The following is a 17,423-nucleotide window of genomic DNA, read 5'->3' on the forward strand; positions in this document are numbered from 1 at the left end:
TTGAGACATTAGCACTTTTCCACTCACTTTCCTACAGTGGTTCCTCAGTTTTGAAAGGTTTCATCATTTATAGCAAAATTCCCTTCAGTGGAGAATTCAGCTGGCAACGGAAGAACCTTTGCATATAGCAGGGGTTTTCAACCTTTTTCTTTCTGAGCCCCCCTCCAATATGCTATTAAAAACTACACAGCCCACCTGGGCCACAACAACTATTTCCCTGCATATAAAAGCCAGGGCTGGCATTAGGGGGTAGCAAGCAGGGCAATTGCCTGGGGTCCCATGCCACAGGAAGCCTTACGAAACTATATTGCTCAGGCTTCAGCTTCAGTTCTGGGTGGCTGGGCTCAGGGCCCCAGACTTCAGCCCCATGAGGTGGGGCTTCAGCGTGCTGCCCTGGGCCCCAGCAAGTCTGATGCTGGCCCTGTTTGGCGGCCCCCCTGAAACCTGCTTGCGGCCCCCCCCCCGGACCTCTGGTTGAGAACCACTGGAATATAGTACAATATATAAGGGTTCCTACCGTACCCTTGTGAGAAGGAAAGCTGCTAGTGAGCAGTGATAGCCTCATTCCATCGAGAAGGGGTCTGAACCATATTTCCTCAGGGAATGACTATGGATTTGAAACTGCAAAGCCATAGAGGACTTCACACAATTCCAGTAGTATTTTATATCAGCAATCATGTGTCAGTGTTTAGATAATTTTGGCCAATCAAATTGGAAATATTGTAGCCATTCTTGTGATTATTATTTATTTGTATTGTGGTAGTGCTTTGGTGCCCCAGTCCGGGCCAAGATCCCATTATGCTAGGTGCTGCACAAACACAGAACAAAAAGATATTCACTCTGCCCTAAAGAGCTTATAATATTTGGGAACCTCCAGTCACGGGGAGTGAGCAAAGCATGGATTTTGACACTCGTTCCCTTGCACTATATGTAGTTAACTTCATGTTTCTCAGTCCTAGTGCCCAAAAATATACCACTCTAGAGGATGGAATATGCAGGAAATGAACCATACCACTGGCAATACTCTTTCAACGGTGGTTTCAAGTTCAGCTGCTTGATGTTCTGGAATGATATTAAAAAAAGAGTGTTCCTGTGTTCCGTATGCCAGTGAGTAATGACAGTATTGGAAAACTGTTTGGTGGGGCCAGCTTTTTGTCTTAATACAATTTACTGCAAAAATACAATAATGCAAAAATTTCATCCTGAAGGCAAAAGAGAAGGAATTTAAGAATAGGAGGAAACAATGAGTAACACTACAGTCCTAAGGTAACATTTCAAAAGTGTCTAAGTGACTTGGGACTTTAAATCCCATTTTCACAAGTGAAGTAGGCACTTAGGAGTTTGTCATTTAAGTGCTCTTGAAAATTTGATCCATAGGTTAGGGAGACTTTATCATAGAAGCAGAACTAGGAAAATTAATGTAATAGATGACAAAATCCTAATTTTTCTGATGTGATGTAATCTAAGGCAGCATCTGAAAACCACAGGTTAGACAGGTCAAAAAGCACCAATGAAATTAATGGGATTAGGCACCTAACCTGCAGGCCACTTTTAAAAATCCCACTAGCACCTATCTGCATCTTTCAGTACCTAAATGCCTCTGAAAATCTGGTCCAAAGTGACTTAGGAACCTAATTCCTATCAACTTTCAATCAGATTTAGGGTTCAAAGCCCTTAAGTCACTTTTAAAAATGTGATGTAAGAGCCTAAGCACTTTTAAATTTTTTCCTCTCGATCATATATGTGATTTTTTTTTAAAAAAAGCAATTTGAGAATCTTTATGAAAATTGCACTTTTATTTCTTCCTATGAATAGTGAAAATGACCGTTTATATTCTTTGTTCAGGATTAAGGCAAATATGCTCCCTTCGCACATGCATGTTACTACTACGTCCAGAAATATGGTTCCATATATTCTTCTGGATTCAACTGAAAATTGGCAGGGATTGGATAAGAAAGCTTGTTTTGGCCTGTTCTTCAGTGGCCTTCCATGATGAGACACTGCAGTGTCTCTTTCTAACCACTGAACATGACTCTACCGGTTACAAATAAGACAAAACATCTATAATGGGAAAAGTAGAAGTGTGTGTCAAAATCTGTGTGAAGTCAGTCAGCCTCCTGACATAAAACAGAAAATAGGGCCAGGAGACAAACTTATATGAATCAGCTAGACTGATCTACTGTAACACTTTTCACCCTAGACACTCTACAGAGTGCATGTAGGAATTACAGCACCCACTAATGAAATTCAAACAGTCTTAGAAAACAAATGGGTATCTATTAAATATGCCCAGTAATATAAAAAGTGTAAGGAGGTGGGTCAGTTGTTTCAACAACAAACAGTGCGTGAGTCAATAAGTCTTTCTGCTTAAGTGTAAGCAGAGTCAGGATGAGCTCTACCCTGACATCTGGTGGTGAATTATGGCGAGTGTGGAAAAGAACTCCAGGGGCTGATCTTGTTTGCATAGGCACACCCACTCGCCTGGCATGAAACAACAGCAACTCAAAGTGGTTACTTTGGCTGGTGTGGGATCCCCAGTTTCTCTGTTATTGGGGCAGGAAGAATAAAGTTTTGTTACCCTGATTCTGTGAATCAAGGCCAGTGGAACTGGTGTATGACAGAAAGACTGAGTGAGTCATTCACCATTACCTAAGTAGCATTTGCTTGTCAAGGGGCATGGGTTACAAAACCCAGTGAATTGAGAGAGGTTGGGGACAGGTATTGGTACCTGGTGGTGTGGGTCCTTTTTGTGGGCCTGAAACACGAATTGCACCTCCTCCTCTCTCCACTGTTGAATGTCAGAACTATTAGGTGTCTAGTTACAGGCTGCTGAGCTGAGTTCACTTTGGGCCAATAGTGCACCAGCACTGGGGCTTCCCCTACTACTAGCTGAAATCACAAAAGAGCTAAAGCTATTTAAGAGCTGAGATCACTGAGGCTGTGTTAACTAGTGCGGGAGCCTGAAGCTATATTGCTAAGCGGCTGGCTGAGCAGCTAGCAGAGTGGAGCCTCGCGGGGGGCGAACGGAGTGGAGCGGAGCGGAGCAGAGCTAAGCGGCTCACAGGTCGGTGAGCGGAGCGGAGCGGCTGGAGGAGCAGCCAGCAGAGCAGAGCTTTGTGGGATCGGCTCAAGGGACGGCTGGAGCGGAGCGGAGTGGAGCGGCTCACAGGTCGGTGAGCGGAGCAGCTGCCAGAGCAGTTCGTGGGACGGCAGGAGTGGGACTGCGGGTGGAGTGGAGCAGCTCGTGGTGAAGGCTGCGGTGGAACCCCACGGAGAAGCAGCCGGTTGGCCTTGGATCACGTAAGGTGCCCCTTAACACCCTGCTCACCCCCCCCCTTGAACTCTGGGGCTGCACTGATCAGGGACAGAGACTTTGGGGGGGTTGTCGGACTTTTGGGACTTTGGTGATTCTTGGGTCGCTGGTTTCAAGAACCAACGGGAAAGGACACGGCCCAATTTGCTGGGGTGGGTCTTCGCTCATGGTTTGGTCTATGAACTCTAGTTGTGGTGTTTTCCCAATTTAATGCTATGTCGTTTACCTCATGTTATTAAACATTTTCTGCTACACCGAGGCTCTGTGCTTGCGAGAGGGGAAGTATTGCCTCTTCGAGGCGTCTAGGGGTGTGTGTAAGATTTTCCCAGGTCACTGGGTGGGGGCTCGAGCTGGTGCTGTGTCACTCTGTTGGGAGGGGACCCCTATGTACTGAACCCGGCCCTTGCTGCTATCAACTTGGCCTGGCAGAAGGGTTACATAAGGATTTTTCTTGAGGTTTTAAAGTTTTATAACAAACTAATCCGTCCCCCAACCCCCATTAAAAAAAGATGGGAAAAGAAATGTATGTAATTAGAAAACAAACAGGGAGGGAAAAAACAGCTTTCGTTAAAACTAAGCCATTTGACAAGTAGGTGTAGAGCACTGTCTCCCTAAAGGCATTCCCTAATTGGCTAGATTTCACTGAATTTTTAGTATTCCCTCTGAGACCCTGATTAAGGTTTCAGTATATGGGCTACAGCACCAAGCACAATGAAGCGGCAATCCAGAGTGAGGCACACAGACACTACTGCAATATAAATAATAGATAAGAATAACTGCCCTGCCTTGTTACGCTGGTCTGACCCAGGCAGTCAGCCCTCTCCTTGCTGAAAATCAGGTAGGGCAATCTCTCCCCTGTCACACAGATTTCAGGACAAGAAGTGAATATCATATTGAATATCATATTTAGCTGGAAATGTACAGAAGTTAAGTTGAACAGAATTGTTCCTTAGGCTATGCTGGGTTCCCTATTAGATGGACAAGTTCCACTTACTTAAATCACGAGCACCTAGAGTTTTCTTTTGGAAGTTTTCAATTCACTTGCTGACCAGTTCTGAGCACACTTTGCTCAGAACTGAAAATTAGAGAGGGCTGAAATTTTTTTGATGAAGTTCCATCAATAAATGTCATCTAGGTGAAGCCAAAATGTTTCATAGGAACATATCTAGTTTGATGAAATTTTCCTCAGGTCCAAGAGGGAATTTCTGGTCAAAACCAGCAAGAGAAAGAGAGACTAATCTGAAAACAGGGTATTAACCTAGGAGATGAGAGGCTCAGGTTCAAATCCCTGCTTTTTCTGATTTGGAGTAGCAGGGCCGGCTCTAGGTTTTTTGCTGCCCCAAGCAAAAAAAATTTTGGCTGCCCTCCACATCCCAGCCCTGGGCTCCTTGCTGCCCCCCCCCACCCGCACCCCCCTGCCGTCCCAGCTTTGGGCTCCTCCCTAACCCCCTACCATTGCCCCCACACACACACCTCCTGCCACCCCAGCCCTGGGCTCTCCCCCCACCACCTGCACCCTCCTTCCGCTGCAGCCCTGGGTCACAGGTAACTTGCTCCCAGGGCAGGTCATTCAGCAGGAATTTTGGATGTGCACAGAACACAGACAGAATTGGTTCCCATATGGTTACAGAACTGCAGTAAAGTGGAACAATTTTCAGCTTGTGTGATTGGAGGATATCTGGATGCATGTTATAAGACTGTCCGCCATAAATGAGGAAAAGTTGAGGTGCCTTTATTATTCTTTTGTTCCACTCTTTCTTTCTATGGGGAATTTGCCAATGCAATATCACTGTCTTCCTTTTAAACAAACAAACAAACAAACAAAAAAGGCAATGGCTGCTGAAAATAGCAATTCCAGTCCTAATAACCACTGGGAAGCATTTCTTGCTCAATTTTATCCTACTTTTTCTACAGCAAGTTACAGTGGATCAGTATATTTGATTTGGGAGAAATGAAGTAACTGAGCTTGAGCACTCCTGAATTTTGAGGTGATCAAATCTGGAAGACAGGTACTGGGGGGAGGGGGCTGTGGCTCCGCAGGGGAGCACGGCAGCATGTATGCAGCAGAATGTCTGGCACTGCGTGAAGCCAGACACACTGGTCTGAGTGGCACGGTAAGGGGGCTGGGAGATTGGAGAAGGGGTAGGAGGTTCCGGGGGGGGCAGTCAAGGGACAGGGAGCGGGGGGGTTTGGATGGGGCGGAGGTTCGGGGGGGACAGTCAGGGGACAGGCAGCAGTTGGATAGGCATGGGAGTCCCAGGGGTTTGTCAGGGGACAGGTAGGGGTTGGGGTCTTAAGGGGGGAAATTGGGGGGATCTCAGGAGGGGGCAGTTGGGGACAAGGAGAAGGGAGGCTTAGATGGGGTCCTGCGGGGCAGTTGGGGCAGGGGTCCCGGGAGGGAGTCATCAAGGAACAGGGAGCAGAGGAGTTGGATGGGTTGGGGTTTCTGTGGGGGGCAGTCAGAGGGAGTGGATGGTGGCAGGGTAGGGCTACCCTCCCTCCCCGTGCAGTGTCCTATTTTTTGAATGTTAAAATATGGTATCCCTACCACAGTGCAGCTCGCCATTCAAAGCAAGCTGTAGAATGAGGTCTCAGCTTCCTCACGCCCTCCCCCTCTTTCCTGTTGCTAGTGGCCAAGGGAATGCTGGGAAATGTAGTTCTTTCCCTGCTCCAGGGCTGGCTCTATAGGCAGGGAGCTAACCAAGGAACTACAGCTCCCAGGGCACCCTGTTGGTTCTCAGCTCCCATGCTGGATCCCTGCCGCCCCTGCAAATGGGCTGCCACAAGCACGTGCTTGCTTTGCTGGTGCCTAGAGCCGCCCCTGTGGAGTAGGAACTTGAAGTTGGGTCTCCCACAGCTCAGAGGAGTACCATAGCCATCAGTCTATAGAATAATTCTTTCTTTGGCCCATTGAATATTTAATTAATCTACACCTCATGGAACAGCTCCAGCAGGAGAGACTGACTGACTCTCTAGCATGGTTATCAGCTATTCTGGGGCTTGCTCATTTTTTCACAGTTTTTTTTTTTTTTCAAAATGTCTCAGTTTCATTCCTCATCAGAATAGAAACAAATCTCAAAGACCTGGACATTTGTGAAAAAACACAGTTGTTGGTTTCTAATGAGCCTTACTGACAACATCACAGTCTGAGGGTATGTCTACACAGCAAAGAAAAACCCGTGGCTGGCCTCTGCCAGCCGACTCAGGCTCCTGGGGCTCAGGCTGTATGGCTGTTTCACTGCTGTGTAGACTTCTGGGCTGAAGCCTGTGCTCTAGGGCACTGTGGGGCAGGAGGGTCACAGAGATTTGGCACCAGCCTGAGGCCAGCAATGAAACAGCTCCGCAGCCCGAGCCCCACAAACCCAAGTCAGCGGGCATGGGCCAGCTGCAGGTTTTTCTTTGCTGTGTACACCTACCCTTAGATAGCATGCCTGCAGACATATGGATAAATATCAGCAGACAGGCCAAACTTGTATGTATGCCCCGCAAAATGGGTAATAGGTAGGAGAGGTTCAGTCCTTACTGGTCAACTAAAAACAGGGTGAAGGCAAAACAAAGAGCAATACATGTTGGTTCAGAAGGAAAAATGCTTCTGATCTGAGAGATGTGGGGTGAACTTAGCCTCTCTGTGTTGGAGTGCTTCAGTACAGAGCTACTTGTAAGGTTTGGTGCATGGTTAGTGTTAATAACTCTTAATAGTATGTCTATTTTCTTTTATCTGTCTCATTTTTCTTCAGGATGGCCAGAACAGCAAACTATATAATAGCAGTATATTACATCTGCCTCTGAAAACAGGCCCATTTCAAATTAAATGAAATAGATTTTAAGTGATGGGTGCATTAGAAATGCCTGGTTAGAGCAGACCTGCACTTCCAGGTCAGGCATTTCCTGGAAATTAATGACTGTTAATGTGTGATTGGAGGTCTTAATTTGTCTTGGGCCTTCAACCAGCTCATCATTAATTACCAGGAAATATACTCCCCTATTAATCAACTGCTTAAATAATTAACCCCCTATTTGTTCTTTCATTGAGGAAGTACCATAACTAAGGTAGATTTCTTTATACCTCTAGCATCTCATTTGAAAATGAACTTGTTATAGAAGTGATTGAGATGATTGTAAAAATATATCAGTTTAATGAATAGCTCTTAGGAGACTAATGATGTTATGTGTAAACTATTGCACCTTCAGGACATTTTCTTCTGTTTTAGGTGCTCACTATATTAAGCAAATCTAGAAACTCTCTGCTCTCAATGGAGTTTAAAATGGAAATATGTTTTTAAAAAGCCCAACCCTTTTCAGTCCTCAGTGAATGATATTATATTATCTGTAAGTATTCTTTTTCAGGGTACATTAACTTCCAGGTGCAAGTTGCAATGATTTTGTATTCAACATATGATCACCCTCTTTAAATTTACCAGAGATGGAACAGCACATAAAGCTTATAAATGTTGAAATCTGCCTGTTGTTTAAAACTATGTGGTTGTCATCACAGACACTTTTTTCTTATGCTTTAGTTATTGTATAAACCTAAACATCATTTGCCTAATCTCATCACGTAGATGGTTCCTGCAGTGGCAAGTCTTTGTCTATGGGTAAAAAGAGGAGAAATGTCCTTTAAGATTCATAAAGTAACACTAAAAAGAATATTCTACTTCAGGGGTCGGCAACCTCTGGCATGCGGCTCGCCAGGGTAAGCACCCTGGCGGGCTGGGCCAGTTTGTTTACCTGCCGTGTCTGCCGATCGCAGCTCCCACTGGCCGCGGTTCGCCGTTCCAGGCCAATGGGGGCGGCGGAAAGTGGCACAGGCCGAGGGATGTGCTTACCCTGGCGAGCTGCGTGCCAGAGGTTGCCGACCCTTGTTCTACTTATAACAATAAAATGAAAATCTAGATGGAAAGATGCAGCTTAATATATCTGGGGGGCATAATTGGGACCATAGCCATTGTAATCATAACAGGGGGAGAAAAGCAAATAACCATAGCAGGGCTAGTGCCAAGACAATGTTTGAGGCAATGAGGAAAGGAGTAGCTATTATCCAGTTGATAGGGCACTAGACTTTGCCTCAAGAGACCTTGATTACATTCCCAGCTCTGACAGTGACCTGCAGTATGACTTTCACCTCTCTGTTCTTTGTTTCTCCTCCCATCCTTTATCTGCCTTGTGTATCTAGGGGTAGAGCCTCGGCTAGTGTGAATTGTCATTGCTCCATTGACTTAGTCCCTGCACCAAAGAGCTTATGCCTATTTCTTTCAATATATGTGCGCTCAGTGTGGCCCCACTCTCAATGCAAAGAATAATAATGGGGAGCTAAAAGGAAAAGAAAAAGACTTGGGGATTAATTAGTGAGGAAAAATCACTTATTTGGTTTTCAGGGTTAATAAAGTTGATACACTTTTACTAATTTACCAAGTACCGTAGTTGTAACAGGGATGGCACAGCTTGAGGTACTTGAAAAGGAGATGTTCCATGAGAGAATCTCTCCCCTAACAAGTGGTACATGCTAGGAAAGTTTGTGAGCACTGGTCTAGGGAATGGTTGGGAAGGTGATTCATCTAGAGGGAATGCGTGGAAACATTGAAGTCTAGAAAAAAAGACAAACTCTCTCTACTTTTATCCTGGTTGAGACACACACATGAATGATAGCATACAGTTTAACACAAAAAAATCAACAACAACAACAAAGGAAAACTGATTTGCTCCCCTTTAAAAAGATTTTAAATAACAAATATCTTCACAAACTGTTTTGAGGAAATAACTATACTTCAGTATGTGAATTCCACAGACAAATGCCATTTTGAAAATAATTTTTGTTCTATAATGTTAATAGTAATATGGATTGGGTGAACAAACCTGGCGATGAAGTAAATTTTTAATCTGAAGCATTGCTAATAATATAACCTTTAAAAGAGAAGCTTTTTGAAATGCCTATGCTAGCTTAGCAGGGAGTTAAATTAGATTAGAAGGACTAAAACATTTTACTTTAATATCTTTTATATAGTCAAATATGTATACATATTTTCTTTAGTGTATTTATTGAGGAAGAAGCCTACATTTTCTATACAATATGGTTTCTAGTACAGGGAATTTTTTTATCTTTTCAGTTATGTGTGTGTGGGTATTTCAACATTTTATAGATGAGGTAGTTTTAAGGATAAAGCAGTATCTAGTGGATTCTAATTATAAAGCAGTATGTAGTACTGTCCAGAACAAGCTAACACCAAAGGATGTGTGTGTTGAACAAACAGAACATTTCTAAAAACTTTCCTACAGCCACCCACCTGGGGCTTTGATGTCCTCAGATCTCACAAATGAAGCAAGAAAGGCTGTAAGATCACCCTTTGCTGCCTTTGGAAATTGGAGTTAATCACTGCATGGAAAAAAGACCTCTAAGTAAAAGCTCGGGTGTTGTGGGATGTGGTTCTGGTGATTCAGAAGGTGCCACACTTTTCTTTTGAGTCATTAGTGAATCTTGACATTAGTGAATCTGTTGTGTTGGAGGGATCATCTTTTGGCTCTTCCGGAAGTCATTTTTTGTCTTGGTGTTTTTGCTAAATTTCAGTTTAGATAACTTCTCTATACCAACTTACAGAATGTGCCCTTTGCAGTTTCAAATGGCTTCTTTGTCTTATTCTAAGTAGTTGTGTCATGGTGCACTGGGGCCCTAGACTGTATATGCTGCTATTATATACTAGTATTAGTACTAGTATTAGTACATACTAAACTAAAGAATAATCCGTTAGTCAAAATTCTGATGCTATGCAAAGTATTAAACTAAATGATTGATGCACTATACATTAAAATTAATGTTTGGTTCTAGATGTTGTGCATCATTAGGCATTGATTTCAACACTATGAAGCAAGAAGAATAAAACCTATCAAGGGCAGTTGTGAATAAACCTTGTCTAAATCCTATGTAACCTTCAGGGCCTACAGCACTGTATGTATAACCAATTCCAAATGAGATTTGTGCAGTGCCCTTCACACCAGCTCTGTAAAGCACTTCACAATAATCTATTTTTAGCATTTTTACAAAGTGTGTTGTAGTAATTCATTATCATATAAATCTAAATATATACACTATATACATATGCATACTGACTAAAGCACCACTCTGCTTCACACCACCTTTAATATTGAACCAATCACACAATATAAGGCACTGAAAACACAAAAAGAAGTCTAGCTTATCATATGAGAGTCAGATTCCTCCACTTCCCTGGGTAATGAAAGCAAATGAGGAAAACCTTAGCTTGCTTCTCACTGATGATATAAACTCCCATATCAAGGAAAGTAATCTCCCAAAGCATGCAATAGTCTGACCAATTCAGAGAAACACTGAAGGACTTCAACTATCTCACTAGCAACCCCATCTCATATCTTCCGTTCTTGGGCAAGATCATAGAGAAGGTAATGGCAAACGATCCCTAGTGGCATGTAATTGTTGCTAGTATCCCACACTGCTCTCAGTTAGGCTTCAGTTCTGATTACTATTATTATTTACTATTTTTAAGGGCCCAAAGGGTGTGAGATTCACAGAGACAAGTAAATGCATGGTTCCTGCCCTGTAGAGTTTATAATCTGAATTCAGACATGAAAGAGTGAAGCAAGGTCATATACAAACAAACAAAAAAGGGGTGGGAGAAGAAGAGTTGGAGAAAGGTTACAATAATATATTCACATGATTCGCAGTAAAGCCTCATGATCATTCTGTTAAACTACGTCTGTTGTGTTTTATTATAAGGACAGTTCTAGTCATATTGGTGAATGTTCTCCTTATTATATGGACGATGATAAAGCAGCCATACAAATTGTGCTGGATCTACCTACTTTCTTCATCACAGTCATCCAACAGATACTTTGAGACCATCTTTGGAATAAAGAGGGAATCCAGAAACTGTTCGCAGATGACTTTGCTCATTCCTCTCCATTCATTGCATTCAATGCCGCAGGTTTGTGATAAGGAGCTGCTCCGCCTCACCAAAAGCCTGGTCCTGTAGAGTACCACAGAGTTCAATATCTGTCCTATTCTACACAGATATGAAGCCATTAGGAGACACTGTGCAATTCAAATGCCAAAAGTAAGCAAGCTGCTATGCCTATCATTCTAACCTACAGCTGACAATACCATCTTCCAACTGTCCAGTGTCTGGATAAGTACGTTGATCTTTCATATTAGGTCCAACTACAATGGAGGTGATTCAAGAGGAAATAATTTTCAAAATCTTGCAGCATCAATGCATGATTTCAACTTGGACAAGAGCATCTGCTCAGCAATTATCAAGGAAGTACACAGACTAGGAAGAATACTTGACTCAGCACTATACTTGGACACTTCAAGCTACAGCAGTTACCAAAAATATTTTCTTCCAGTTGGCAGTGATAATGTGTTATGCCTTTCTTATTACAAGTAAAGTTTAATGCTATCTACCCAGGGCTCACTACATTGGTTTCCCAGAGAACAATGCTTTAATTCCAAGATATTAGTTGCTCTCTGTGGCACTAGACCAAGAATTCTAAATGAACTTCTCTTGTCAAGAGATTGTGATGTCCCTTTATAGCCAAGTTTCACAGGAATGACTCATAAATTCATACATACGGTGACCAGATGTCCCGATTTTATAGGGACAGTCCCGATATTTGGGGCTTTTTTTTATATAGCCGCCTATTACCCCTTACCCCTTGTCCCGATTTTTCACACTTGCTATCTGGTTACCCTATTCATACACTATAAATCCAGAAGGGACCATTGTGATCATCTAACCCTACCTCGCCTATAGCACAGGCCACAGAAATTCCCTGAATTAATTCCCATTTGAACTAGAGGATACAATAATAGAAATGCAGGGCTGCAAGGGACCTCAATAGGTCAGCAAGTCCCAGCCTCCTGTGCAGAGACAGGACCAAGTACACTTAGATCATCCCTAACTGTCATATTCTGGGTGGCAATCGAGACCAGTAAGGGGTAGGTCACTGCCTGCCCTGTAATGCTGCGTGCTTGAAATAGACTAATAGACTTTAAGGCCAGAAGGGACCATCATTATAATCTAGTCTGACCTCTGCACATTGCAGGCCACAGAACCTCACCCACTAACTCCTGTAATAGACCCGTAATGCATAAATGTTCTGCTGCTGTGGCTCACAGCCTGGACACAGACAATTAACAGACAAGCATGTAATATCCCGAGTCTGTGTGCTTTGCAGCTCTGGTTCAGCACTCTGACCCCAGCACCCTGCCTACAACACAGCAGCCCCCCTCTAGTCTCTATCACCCAGTTACCTCATGTAGGGATGACTCCAAACACACTCCCAGTCCTGAATTTCCCCAAAACAGTGTGTTTTGCAATGTCCAGCCCTTTTCTCAACCATCCAGAGGAAAAATATGGTTCTTTTGGTTCTCTAAAGAGATATAATGCACAGATTATCACTAAATGGAATAAACTAACACTTTAAATCAAACACAGCACTGGGTTGATTTAAATTAAAAATAAAATGAGTTTATTAACAAAAGGAGATAGGATTTTAAGTAAGTTCAAATATAAAGGACAGCGTTAAAAATGGTTACACGTAAATAAAAGTGAAAAACACTTTCTAGTGGCTAAGACTTAATACAACAAGCTACAGCCTTTGTTCAAGGCAGTTTCCTTACCGATCTACTTTCCAGCAAGATGGCTGACCACACCTATGGTCAGGCTCTCCCACAAAATCCAAAGTACGCTGTTCCTTTGTCTTATGGAAAGATCCCATGGGCTTTTTTGCCCCTCTCTTATGTAGTTCAGTGAATCTTTGAAATGGATTCTTCTGGAGATGACTCGCCCTGTGCCCTCAAAGTAAAATGCAGTCAAGCTGTGAGGAAGAAGACATGGAGTTTCCTCATGAAGGAAGTTTCATGCTAGTTTCTTCCCCCTCTGGTGTTTGCTAAAATGCAAATTGATCTGTCACCTGCAATCTCCTCCCTGTGCTTTGACGCTCAGTGGTTAACTCCTACCCCTTGTTGGCTTGATGGTATAGTTTATTTTCTGTGTAAATTGCATTCCCATGGTCTCTTAATGTACCTTGGAAGCACCTTCAAGGTGGCAGAAACACATTCCTTTGTCTAGGGAGGGGTAACTTCAGCCCTGTCTGGCAGACACACTGCAAGAACATAGTATCCAATATGTTTGTAATTTTGAATTTGTCCTCCATACATACACCACACAATAATACTAATGATCAGTATGTGATTAGCTTTCTGTTGATATCTTACATGAGACATTTTAGATACAGATTATGACATTTGTGAATTGGGTACACTCAATTGGTCAGGTCAGCTGAAACTCACTACCAGATACCAGTGAGCCCCTGGCCGTCTTGCATTGGGATACCTTTAGGGTCACACTAATCTGTTCTTAAAAACCTCCAATGATGAGGGTTCCTTCCTTTTGGAAGCCTATTCCAGAGCTTAACTACCCTGATAGTTAGAAAGATTTTCCTAATATTTAACCTAAATCTTCCTTGCTGCTGATTAAGCCCATTACTTCTTGTCCTGCCTTTGATGGAAACGGAGAACAATTGATCACCATTCTCTTTATAACAGCCATTAACATAGTTGAAGACTGCTATCAGGTTCCCCCTCCCCCTGCCAGGTCTTTTTTCAAGACTAAACTTGCCCACATTTTTTTACCTTTCCTCATAGTTCTGGTTTTCTAAATCTTTTATCATGTTTGCTACTTTCCTCTGGACTCTCTGTCCACATCTCTGCTATAGCGTGGCACCCAAAATTAGACACAGTACTCCAGATTAGGCCTCAGCAATGCTGAATTCAGTGGCAAAATTGTCTCCCATTTCTTACACGTGATGCTCCCATTAATATACCCCAGAATGATATTAGCCTTTTTTTTGCAACTGTATCACATTGTTGACTCATATTCAATTTGTGATCCACTATAACCTCCCTATCCTTTTCAGCAATACTACCACCTAGCCAGTTAGTCCCCATTTTGTAGTTGTGAATTTGATTTTTTTCCTTCTTAAGTGTAGTACATTGCACTTGTCTCTATTGAATTTTATCTTGTTGATTTCAGACCAATTCTCTAACATGAGAAGTTTGTTTTGAATTCTAATCCTGTCCTCCAAAGTGCTTGCAACCCTTCTCAGCTTGGTGTCATCTGAAAATTTTATAAGCATACTCTTCACTTCATTATCCAAATCATTAAAGAAGATAATGAATAGTCTGAGACCCAGGACTGACCCCTGCAGACCCCACTAGATACGCCCTTCCAATCTGACAGTGAACCATTGATGACTACTCTTTGAATATGGTCTATCAGACAGTTTTATACCCACCTTATAGTAACTTCATCTAGCCCACATTTCCCTAGTTTGCTTATGACAATGTCGTAAGGGACTGTGTTCAAAGCCTTACTACAATCAAGATATATCATATCCACTGCTCCCCACCCCCCCACCATCTGCTAGATCAGTTACTCTGTCAAAGAAGGAAATTTAGGTTGGTTTGGCATGATTAGTTCTTGACATAACCTTCCTGGCTATTCCTTATAACCCTATTATCTTCTACGTGCTTACAAATTGATTGTTTATAATTGTTCCAGTATCTTTCCAGGTATCAAAGGCTGACAGATCTATAATTCCCTGGGTCATTATTGTTTCCCTTTTTAAAGATAGGTACTATGTTTTCCCTTCTCCAGTTCTCTGGGACCTCATCCATCCTCCATGAGTTCTGGAAGATAATTGCTAATGGTTCTGAGATTGCTTCAGCTAGGTCCTTATGTACCCTAGGATGAATTTCATCAGGTCCTGCCAACTTGAATACATGTAACTTATTCAAATATTCTTTAACTTATTTTTTCCCTTTTTTGGCTTGTATTCCTTCCTTTTTGTTGTTAATATTAATTGTATTGAGTATCTGGTAACTATTCACCTTTTTAGTGAGGACTGAAGCAAAATAGGCATTAAACACCTCAGCCTTCTTTGATGTCATCAGCTATTGCTCTTCTTCTGCACTAGAGTCCTTACACTTTCCTTCATCTTTCTCTTGCTCCTAATGTACTGAAATAACTTCTTATTGCCTTTTATGTCCCTTGCTAAGTTTTGTGCCTTAGTGTTTCAGATTTTGTCCCTACCTACTTGTGCTATCCTTTTGTACTCCTCCTTAGCAATTTGTCAATGTTTCCTCTTTTTGTTGGGTTCCTTTTTGATATTCAGGTCATCAAAGAGGTCCTGATGTAGTCATATTGGTTTCTTCCTATTCCTCCTACCTTTCCTTTGCATTGGGATAGTTTGCTGTTGTGAATTCAATACCCTCTTCTTGAGGAAATTGCCAGCTCTCCTGAATTCCTCTGTCCCTTATATTTCCTTCCCTTGGGACTTTACCTACCAGTTCTTAGAATTTGTTAAAGTCTACATTTTTTTGAAATCCATTGTCCTTTTTCTGCTGCTCTGACTCATTCTTTTCCTTAGAATAATGAAGTCATCATTTCATGATCACTAAGGCTATGATTTTGTTATGGAGGGCGAGGAAGTCACAGATTCCATGACTTCCAAAGACCTCCATGACCTCATCCCCTGGCAGCTGTGAGCTACAGGTTACCCCCACCACCCGAAGTGGCAGGGCCCCCGAGCTCCGAGCCGCTGTGAGTGGAAGGGGTACTCCACAGCTCCCAGCCGCTGCAGGTGGCAGGGAATCCCCGCAGCTCCCCACTGCCCCCGCAGGTGGCAGGCAGACCCCAGCAGCTTAGGTGGTGGGACCCCCCCCAGAGTTCCCAGCCGGCCCGGCAGCTGCCCAGCAGCTTCCAATTTTGTCATGGATATTTTTAGTAAAAGTCAGGGACAGGTCACAGGCTTCCGTGAATTTTTCTTTATTGCCTGTAACCTGTCTGTGACTTTTACTAAAAGTATCTGTGACAAAATCTTAGGCTTAATGATCACTTTCACCCAAATTGCCTTCCACTTTCAGATTTGCAACCCATTCCTCTTTGCTGTTTAGAATCAAGTCTAAAATGGCTGTTTTTCCAACAGATGTCTTGGTAGTTAAAGTTCCCCATTACTACCAGGATCTGTGTTTTGGATATTTCAGTTGTTTGTTCTAGAAATGCCTCATCCACCTCCTTTTCCTAATTTGGTGGTCTACAGTAGACCCCTGTCACTCCTATTTTTCTCCTTTTCTCTTTACCCAGAGACTTTCAACTGGTCTGCCTCTCACCTCTTTCTGGCCCTCAGAACAAATGTATATATTCTTGATGCATAATGCCACACCTCCTTCCTTTTTATCCTGCCTGTCCTTCCTACAAAAGTTATACCCCTCTATACCAATATTCCAGTCATAGATCCACCATCATTTATTAAAACATCTAATCTTGAATTAAGCATTTCCATGATTATGAAACACAGAAAATTTCAGCTGCAAGGGTCAAATTCATTAAAACAGTCAACAGAACTTTCTCAAGAACTGGCTCAAGACTATGAATTCCCTTCCAGAGAATGTAAAAATGACCACAGAAATTTCAACTCAACCCCTCTGACCAATACCCTCAAGCAGAAAAAGTAAACAGGAAAACAATCCTCATTCTTTTACAATTCTTCATTCACTTCAAAAGTCTGGGACAAGAGAGGGGCTGTGCAGCATGACAAAAGGCCAATAGAGTCACCGTTTTTCGGGGGGGGGATTGGATTAAGGAGGGACAGAGAGCTGTTCAAGCAGCTGTCAGACCTGCTAGCATGGATCTAGTCATGTCTTTTAAAATGTATCCCCTTTCACGCTGATGTTATGTGAAAATGGTACCATTTTCATGAAGAATATTAAACTGTCTGGAAAGTTTTAGGTCACATCTGGTGACTTTTGACTGAAAAAAACTCTTGCTCTGTAGATGTATTTTCCCAAGAGCTCTCAGCTTTACTGAAAACAAGGGAAGTTAATAATCTTAAATACATCTCCTCCACTGAGTAATCTTATTGACTCCAATAGGACTACACAGGTGAGTGATACAAGCAGGAGCTGGGTTCTTTTCATTCAGTTTTCCACCTCCACATCAGGCCAGGAAGAAAATGAAAAAAAAAAAATCAGATGAAGTAGAAAAATGAGATTTAGAATAGGGAGGGGATATGTTGGGTC

This window comes from Chrysemys picta, chromosome 1 (assembly GCF_011386835.1).
Source record: "Chrysemys picta bellii isolate R12L10 chromosome 1, ASM1138683v2, whole genome shotgun sequence".
NCBI lineage: Eukaryota > Metazoa > Chordata > Testudines > Emydidae > Chrysemys > Chrysemys picta.